Raw genomic sequence first — 10,000 nt, forward strand, 5'->3', positions numbered from 1 at the left:
ACTGCAGACTGTATATGCACGATATAATATATGACTATTACAAAGCATCAAGTTGAATCCATGCATTCTGTATGCATATTAGTCTTATTACTGCATACACGTCACATCTATAATATTATTGTTGTTATCCCCCTTACATCTTGCACCTATGGCGGCCATTAAAAGCCTATGGTTTTCTTTCTGTAGTTGTCGCCTAGATCAGAGAGATGACAAGGCTATTAAAATTTGCTTGACCCTCTGACGAACCCTTTTTATGCATGGCTACTTTTTTTTTTTACTTCTTCACATTCTGTCTATAGTGTTTTGTATAATAACGATTGTAAGAAAGAGAGGGGAGGGGAGGGGAGGGGCGCTGTGCTTACCTCTCGACATTTTTTTGTTTAAAGTATGGCTTTATATTTTTCCGCCTCATGTCATTTGGTCAAGCTGAAGCCTCCGGACTAAAATAGACTGACCCAACGACTGATTTGGCCCTGGCGCATAGTTTTATTGTTGGACTTTTCAAACGAACATCATCTGTCAAGGGGCTTTTCTCATGTCTGAATAATATCGTCACGTTTGGACACTACAGCTAAGTTACGCCATTAGAAAAAATGCCCTGGGCGGATGGGTTTATGTTTTTATCTCAAGCCTCTCTTTTTGTCTATGATTGATGCTGAGTTGAGATTTGAGCTGGAAGAAGCGGTGGATGGAGGAGAAAAATTGTTGATTGATAGATTTGTAGATTAACAGGTAAATGGATAGATAGGTAAGTATGTAGGCATGTAAGCAGGCAGGCTGACAGACAGGTAGGAACAGAACAAAATCGACTGTCAGACTGACAGATAAATAGACAGATAGAAAAAGGGTTAATTGATAGGTAGTTTGATCGCTCTTGGACATGATATATTATTCCTTTTACTTTTAGAAGCATACGCTAGCTACGCTGATGAGACGAAGTGAGTCGAAACATTTCTGGCAGATTGCATTCTAGATAGATAGATAGGTGTCTAAGATATATATATATATATATATATATATATATATATATATTATATATATTAAGAGAGAGAGAGAGAGAGAGAGAGAGAGAGAGAGAGAGAGAAGAGGGGGGGGGGCAGCATAATGTAGATTTAACCAGTTATGTTTACTCTAAGAAATATATTGACACAAACTACAAATACTTTGTGATCTCGCGGTTTGCACAGGTTCCATTCTCTCTACTATGGGTGGCGCAAATGCGGAGACCTTACCCACGTTTTCTGTCCATACCAATGCTATGGTCCATACTCAAATGTAAAATGAGTACCTGACAGTACATGTTATATCGCAAAGCACTTTCAGACAGATCTAATAGAACCTGATAGATACCCAATCACAATCGTGAGACGAGTGGGGGGGGGGGGGGGGGGAAGGGGGGCGTCCCTCAAAGTCTCGACTGCACCCGGGATGGATATCCATGTTTTGCTTGCGAGGCGCGTGCTCTACCAACTGAGTTGACTGTTCTCCCTTATTATAAACACGAATACGACCATTTCCGGTATGATAACAAATTATGATAGAATGCGCTGTACATTTTTTTCTCTCTTTTATTTCACACCAAATTGACCTTTTTATTTATATTTAGTGTACTTGGATGTCTATCCCAGTTTTGGGATTGCATTGCATTTATATGGTTTAATAACATCAATAATTGCTACCATGCATAATATAAAATCGACCACACCTAAATGTGTTTGAAATGCGTAAATAGCAGGATTTAAAGAATGAGTCCGTCCATTTTTAGCCACGACTGGACTCAAAAACAACTCCGATTTCATTATAAAAGGGAGATTATTTTGTTTGTGCCTTGATCTCATTCAATGCGTTTATTTTATTCACTAAATGCGTGCGTATTTTCCCACCTCGACGGTCCAGGTTTAATGGTCAGCTTTCAAAAAGGCATATAATATAATATAGAGTACATAGTATTTGAAAGCACCTGGTAACCGAAATCCAGAATTAATTGCCCGTGACAAAAGAATGCAAAAACATCTTGTTGATGCACTTGTTGTTGTACCTGCTCTGAATGGTGGTGGTAACATAGGAGAAATCATTTTTTAACAATATATATACGCCATTATCACTGCTGTGGTAAATATGAAGGTGTCATGAATACTACTGGTCAGTTAGTCACCGTTCTCATTATCATCATCACCATGATCACATCATCATCATCATCATCATCGCCACCACGAACAACAACATCACCATCATTATCGTCGCCGTTGACGTTGTTGGCGTCGACGTTGGCATTCCCATCATCATAATCAGCATGCTCATTGTTGTTGTCGTCGGCAGCGTCTTCGTCGTCGTCTTCATCATCATCATCATCATCATCATCATCATCATAATCGTCATCATCATCATCAACATCATCATCATCATCATCATCAGCAGCAGCAGCAGCAACAACAGTCGTAGCAGCAGCAGCAGCATCCACATTGTCATCATAGAGAAGAATAAAGTTTGCATTTTACTATAAACCCGCGATCTTTCATATTAATAAATACTCATTTCTACACCAAAAGCAGTGATCATGAACATACCCGGAATTCAAAGTAAAACAATGAGCATACTGACTTAGCCCATGAAAGTAATGAAGGTGGCAGTCACACGCTATGTACATTACTCGCCGCTAATAGCCGTAACGAAATTCTTATCCAAAAGCAAAAATAATAATGATCTTATCTCTTACAAGACATTTAAGTGAGTAAATAGTAAATCGTAAAAATCATTGAAGAGGTGATTCATTTGTGTTGTTCAAATTATTAAGTCATTGTTTTCAAACGTGAATCAACTGGTAACGATTTTATGTGAATTTTCATTTACCAAAGAGTGACATTTATACATTTTATTGGTTGTTTCCCTTGCCATTGTTCTGTTTGTTGCCTTTCTGTGGGCGGAAGCAGATTTTTAGCTGAATCGAACATCCGCGATTTAAAACGTAACAGCTTTCTCTATCCGTCGTCTTCTTTGACAATATTATCTACCACTTTCCTCATTAGCCAGCCGATAAAATCATTAAATTATTATCATATTATTACCCCTACCCCTGTAATACCTATATGACGTTCCAACCCTGTGGTATTTCAATCATTTTAGCCCCTCCTCCAAATCGGCGTGTGTCTGCGTGTGAGAACTCGCATTCGCTAACAGGGCCCTCGCTCGTCGCCCGTCTCGCGCAACACACGCTGGCGAGATATGAAGCGCGACTTTGCACGGGCGAACGAGCGACAAGCAGACATGGACAACATTTACAAGACTGCGAGTTACGTGCGTTGAAAAATCAAGTTTCGGACCCTCGTGTTTTTATCGTGAACACATGGATAATGATAAAATTGGGGGTAGTGGTGTTGAAAGTCGTGTAACTATTACCCGCCCTATCTTCAGTTGGTTGTGCAAAAATTAAAGCGCGTTTTTATGATATTTCTATCAAGTTTGACATTTTGGATCTTATACAGATGTGAGTGTGAAACTAGAACCCTCTCTTCCACTCAAGCAATCACTTCAAACGCGCTCGCGGCGGTGGGGCCCAACCCCCACTTTTTATGTTTTCTTCTCTATATGACCCAACAGCATGGGGAACAATGAAGTAATATGCAGTCTGACACATTTGCACGACCGGGCTTTCCGCGTACGCGTATTATAACTGCTGGTTGACCAGACGGTTCGGCGGCCTGTGCGCCTATTGATTACCACTGTCATGCTGTTGTAAGAAGAAGAAGAGAGAAAAAAAAAAAAAAGGATAGTGCGAGAGAGGGGTCCTTCTCTCTCCACATACAATACACACTCAAATCATGGTGTTCCATTTAGCTCTGCACATTATTTGAATAATTATCACTTCACTTCAGACTAGATACAGAAAGTTTGCAAGTCATTGGTGAGGATAGACTCCGTAAGCTGGAACCACCGAGTGAGTGCATAGTTCGTTTTTATTGAAGTTCGCTTTTACTTGTTTGAACTTTTCATTATTCATGGATCGGACTTACTACAATAAAATTATACATTCGGTTTATGTGTTTTGTGATTGAGACAAACTTTGATATTTATTATTGACTTGTGTCATACAATGTTGGTTTTCATATGGAATTATGATAACTACATTTCTGTGATGTGATTAGATATACAACAGTGAACGCGATCACTTTTGGATTACCCCTCACCCATACTGGGCAATTCACCCAGTGTCTTCATAGTGGTCAGTATCTGTATTAGTATTGTGTTCCAATAATGAAGTTCATAGGCTGCATTTCCTTCTGGACTTTCTCTTCACTATCGTTCTCACCCTCAATGTCCTCATCTATAACCTTTTCCTATTCATTCATTCACCTCCCCCTTTTGCTACTGTCTCTTCTCCGACCACTATTCTTACTACTACTACTACTACTACTACTACTACTACTACTACTACTACTACTACTACTACTACTACTACTACTACCTCTAATAATGCTACAACTTCAACTACTGCTACTACTACTACTACTACTACTACTACTACTACTACTACTACTACTACTACTACTACTACTATTATTATTATTATTTATTATTATTATTATTATTAGCCCTATTTTTACTACTACTACTACTACTACTACTACTACTACTACTACTGCTACTACTACTACTACTAACTACTACTACTACTACTATACTACTACTACTACTACTTACTACTACTACTACTACTACTACTACTACTACTACTACTACTACTTACTACTTACTACTACTCCTACTACTACTACCACTACTACTACTACTACTACTACTACTACTACTACTACTACTATACTACTACTACACTTACTACTACTACTACTACTACTACTACTACTACTACTACTATACTATACTACTACTACTACTACACTACTACTACTACTACTGCTACTACTATACTACTACTACTACTAATACTATACTACCTATACTATTATTATATATATAAATACTATTTATTATTATTATGTTATTATTATTATTATTATTATTATTATTATTATTATTATTGTTATTATTATTATTATTATTGTTATTATTATTAATATATTATTATTATTATTATTATTATTATTATTATTATTATTATTATTATTAAAGCAGACGGTTTAATAATTGATATCATACGATACTGTTGGATACTTTTATTTATAGTTCTATGTATTAGTATTAACAGTGAAGTCAGTAAAGTTATAATTACAGACATCTCACTTATAAATCACCACTTAACTTGTTTTCAATTAGTTGTTTATTCCTTAAAATTTATCAAATGCCTCCTATTTGGTTACACCTATGCATGTAATTTTATCTGTTCCATAACAATGAGAGATGTTTGTCCTTGTCTTTTATTGTGTAAAAGTAAAAGGAAATTATTTAACAATGCATATTATCCATGAGGCGGTAGCATTCGATTTGATATAGCCTAGTGACAGTTAAGTAACAGTAGTAGTAGTAGCTAGTAGTAGTAGTGGTAGCAGTAGTAGTAGTAGTAGTAGTAGTAGTAGTAGTAGTAGTAGTAGTAGTAGTAGTAGTAGTAATAGTAGTAGTAGTAGTAGTAGTAATAGTAGTAGTAGTAGTAGTAGTAGTAGTGATGGTAATGAGTCAGCCTAGAGTCAAGAGTAGTTATTATTCAAATTGTAGACGCCATTGTTTTAAATAGTGCTTTAGGCTTTAACGAATTTTCAAATTTAATACATATTACCAATTGCTTGGCGGTCTATTACTTTCGTGTGTTACTAAATGTATACTGAACACTGTATTTTTGTTTTCTCCATATTTTTTAATCTTAGTGAAATTGAGTGATAAAAAGCATGTACTATACTGCTTATAAATTATATATATGGTAACTTTAAAATACCGTATATAATTTATAAGTGTCGTATAGTATAGTTTAAGTTGAGTAAGACAACTTCAAAATTGCATATTGTAAATAATAACCAATTCATTTTCTTTAACATAAAGTTTTAGCCAGTGTATGTTATTTAATCTAGTGGTATGTATTGTTATAATATATAATAATTACACTATTCTATGGTCATTTTGGATTGCCTTACATCTCCGTGTTATTTCAAGTTCAGATAATTATAATATTGACTCCGACAGGATTGATAAAAGGGCTATTGATTTTTTCCCCCAAACAATTTAGTTTAATTTTAAGGATTATCGATCTGTGTTTCATAAAATATCAATTTACCCAGAGCCTCTGTATATAACTAATTATTACAGTCAATAGGCCGCCAGGCAATCTCAGTTGCATTGGCAAATAAAAAGATTAATTTTCCAGTTGAACTTTGACGGAGGGAGAGAAAGAGAAAGAGAGAGAGAGAGAGAGAGAGAGAGAGAGAGAGAGAGAGAGAGAGAGAGAGAGAGAGACTTTATAACTAGTTGACTATTTCTTGCTTGGCTCCAACCATGATTATCTCTGGGCCAATACCATTTTGCTGACTACAACAACACGGTCATTTTGATTAATATTACGCCCAACTTGTCAAAAATTCGAAGAAGTTTCGAAAGAAGTTTCGAAAAGGATTTTCCAGTGACAGTAACTTCCGTTACATTTTCATTTTCTCCTCTTCCTTTTCTGTTATCCTTTTATTTCCCTTTTATGACTTTTTTTTATTTTTGGAAAATATTTCGTTTGTTTTTTTTTTTTTTTTTTTTTTGGATATTATTTTTTTTCCACATAAATGCTACTTTAACCAAGAGCCCAACTGATAAGTAGTCGTTTTTCCATACAATGTCGTAAAATTCATTTTCAGATTTTATATAGCGACGCAATTTTTAACTGTCTCGCGATTTAGATATAGATAGTTATATCTAAATCTATATTATATTATGAGCATAAGAAAATATTTAGCAGTAAGTATATTCCACCAATAGCAGATATAACATGTTTTCATGTTTCCTTTAATATATCCACCACAACTTCGTCCAACTGATATCGGGGATATGTATGTATAACGAATTAAAATTTACAGGTTCGTGTTTCTGTGAGATAAAAGTTCCAAACGCTGGCCTGGCCTTTATCAATGCTTTATCGAGTATCCGATTTTATAAGCATTTTATTAGTTTATTATCCATTCAAGCCAGCCATAAACCCATTGAGATTTCACTCCCCCCCCCCCCCCTTTCTGAAATTGGAATATAATAATTTTACTGGAGAGTTTACAGACCTTAGCAACCTTGGCCTTTCAATGATGTCATAAAATATCCTAGAAACTTAAAATTTTAATTGATGCTGGTCGTAAAGATAAGGCTTGGGTTATGTTGGGCAATATATTTATACACGTAGTAAATATTATAATGTTTGCAGTGTTCATGTTTATGTTTAACCTTTTCAACAGTTTTAAAAGTTAGTCAACTTCGTTCCTTTAGGATTGTTGAGGCAATGACTGACAGACAAGATTCGAACCTCCAACCTTTCTCGTTGTTTTGCCCCTTTACCATCGCCTGTCTCGCCGTGGTAGCTTGAATGAAACAATAGGTCCTTGGATGATAACGAATTTTATCTGTCAATTAAATTGTTTGTTTTCCGTATTTTAAAGGAGATTTTTTTTGTATTTGTTTGTTTGTTTTTTAAATAGATGTTATCTAGCTTTTTAATAATTTTTTAAAAAAATACATTGGATGAACACGCTTTCATCTCTATAGGCACACAACACACCCTAATTGACCAAACTCATTACACGGACGTATTGTTCAAAGAACAATAATAATATAATTACATCCAGTGGTCATTTATCGTAAAGCTTAGAGTCCGGGGCTCTCACAAAGCCGGCCATGACTTTTATTAGCACCGTATTCATTGTTCAGCTTGTGAGAGTGGTAGAGCCGGAATCCAGCCTTTATTCATCACAACATCAACGACAACACAGCTACTCCCACCTCCCACCCTCCCACTTGGCTAGAACACTATTATTTAAAAATGGAGCGGTCAGTTGAATATGGTGACCATTGGCAACAAAGACAAGTCTTTGTGCTTTCCTGGCTCTGAAAATTTTGATTTACGCATTTCATTCATAGTTGCTCCATTTCGTTTCATGTCTTTTATAAGGTATCTCATTGACATTGAGTAGGCCTCTGATTACTAGTGGGCGCTGAGTAGAACACAAAATCGCACACTCAAAAGCACCCGGTTCGATTCCCCGTTTAGTCCTTTTTTTTAAAATTTTTTTTTGTTTTTTGTTTTTGTTTGTTTTGTTTTTCTAGAGTTTTTTCTTTTTTTTAAAATATATTTTAATTTTTTAAATTTCTTTTTGTTGTTTTTTTTTTTCATGTTTTTTTTTTCTTTTGTTTGTTTTTATTGTGTTGTTTGTTTGTTTTTCTGAATCCTCTGCCTATCTAGCATGAAAAATTAGCTGTTTTCAAGTCAGGTTTGTTAGAAAGTACATTGCGATTAAGAAGCAGAAGAAGAAGAAAAAAAAAGAAAAGCGAGCAGTGACTTTAAAAATCTACATAAATCAGAATGATGGTATAGAAAGACGTGATCAACATTAGACATATAACTGGGCCACTGACAATGATTAAGATCGTCTAGTCATATTTAAAAGAAAAGAAATAAAGAATTTAAAATCGAATTTCAAAATTTTAGAGTGACGCTCTTTTTCAATGCAAATTAGATTAAAGTCTGCGACGTGACTAGAGAGAGAGAGAGAGAGAGAGAGAGAGAGAGAGAGAGAGAGAGAGAGAGAGAGAGAGAGAGAGAGAGAGAGAGAGAGAGAGAGAGAGAGAGAGAGAATATGGTTGACTGATGGAAGGGTGGTTGTATGAGATGTCTATTTTTCTATTTTGTTTAATGGGGCCTTTTTTCTGACGATGAGTTAAAAACAATGTAGATTTACAATACTCATATGTTTATTATTATTTTTAAAAAATAATTCCAACGATGTTTTGGTTAAGAATGGAATTCGTATTTGTGCGTGATTTTCAAGATATGAATTCATCTCAATCAAAGCTTACCACAAACCATTTCTGTTCTTCTTTTACATTTACTCAATAGTTTAAAAATTCAACTTGAACAACTCCAGCACTCACCATACTTCAAGGCGTTCCCTCGGGCGATGTCCGCTGACGGCGATTATTTGCATTTAAATAGCCACCAAGTTTTTTGTATTTTCTATTTTCTCCCTTGTCTTCTGTGGTCTTGTCTGGCGTCCGATAGGCTAGTAGCCACCCCGTTTTTGCCAATACAAAATCCGTCCCTATAATCTCCTTTCAAACTTGTCATGCATATTCATTCAACGATCAGTTTGTTTTTTACTCTTTTTCTTTTGAAAATGGAAGGATATAAAAATTAGAATATAAAAAAAATTGTATAAAAACTATAGAATGAGGAAAAATAAAAATCAATGCAGAAGCATCGGCGCGGTGGCAACGGCACCGTCTCATAAATGCGTTATGAATTTGCTAAAAATGGGAAGGGAGAGGAGAGAGAAATTAAATTTACAGTTTTAATAAAATTGAACGATGTCCCAGAGTAATTCCTGTTCCCTTTTTATTGCGCCGGCACACACAGATTCAAATTTAATCATCGATGAATCACAAGAAAATATTATTATTTCTCCTGGGACGCAGTGAGTACATTTAAAGTGTGTGAGCATAGAACGAGTGAGCGAATCATGTGTGTTTGTGTGTATGTGCGCGTGTGTGTGAGTTGATTTTATTTCTTTAATGGAATAGGGGTGAGTGAGAGAGAGATAGATAGATAGATAGATAGAGAGAGAGAGAGAGAGAGAGAGAGAGAGAGAGAGAGAGAGAGAGTAGAGAGAGAGAGAGAGATTTGACAAGATAAAAACAAGGACGAGGGTTTGAAGCTTTTTAGAAGTTTGTGGTGTTGTAGTGTGTTATAAATTGTACACAAGGTTACATTTAAAATTTTGACTTTGAACGAATTATGATGAAAAAAAAAATGGTAATGATGTAGAATGTCTATATAAGAGAGAGGTAGAAGTAGAGACCATTCATTGAAGCCTTT

General features: G+C 35.4%; 1 protein-coding gene across 2 annotated transcripts in view; it reads left to right on the plus strand.

The window, feature by feature from the left end:
• LOC144962902 (uncharacterized) overlaps positions 1 to 10,000 on the plus strand; it is an 83,601-nt gene that overhangs the window by 52,306 nt on the left and 21,295 nt on the right. Inside the window, exon 1 of one of the 2 annotated variants that reach the window (XM_078896289.1) lies at positions 3,267 to 4,219. The exons of the other annotated variant lie outside the window; for it this stretch is intronic. The gene's annotated coding sequence lies outside the window, so the exon portion shown is untranslated. Of the gene's footprint in view, positions 1 to 3,266; positions 4,220 to 10,000 lie in introns of those variants that run through there. 2 annotated transcript variants of the gene reach the window in all.

Source organism: Berghia stephanieae, chromosome 1 (genome assembly GCF_034508935.2).
Source record: "Berghia stephanieae isolate SIO BIC M18660-M18661 chromosome 1, UCSD_Bste_1.3, whole genome shotgun sequence".
Lineage (NCBI taxonomy): Eukaryota > Metazoa > Mollusca > Gastropoda > Nudibranchia > Aeolidiidae > Berghia > Berghia stephanieae.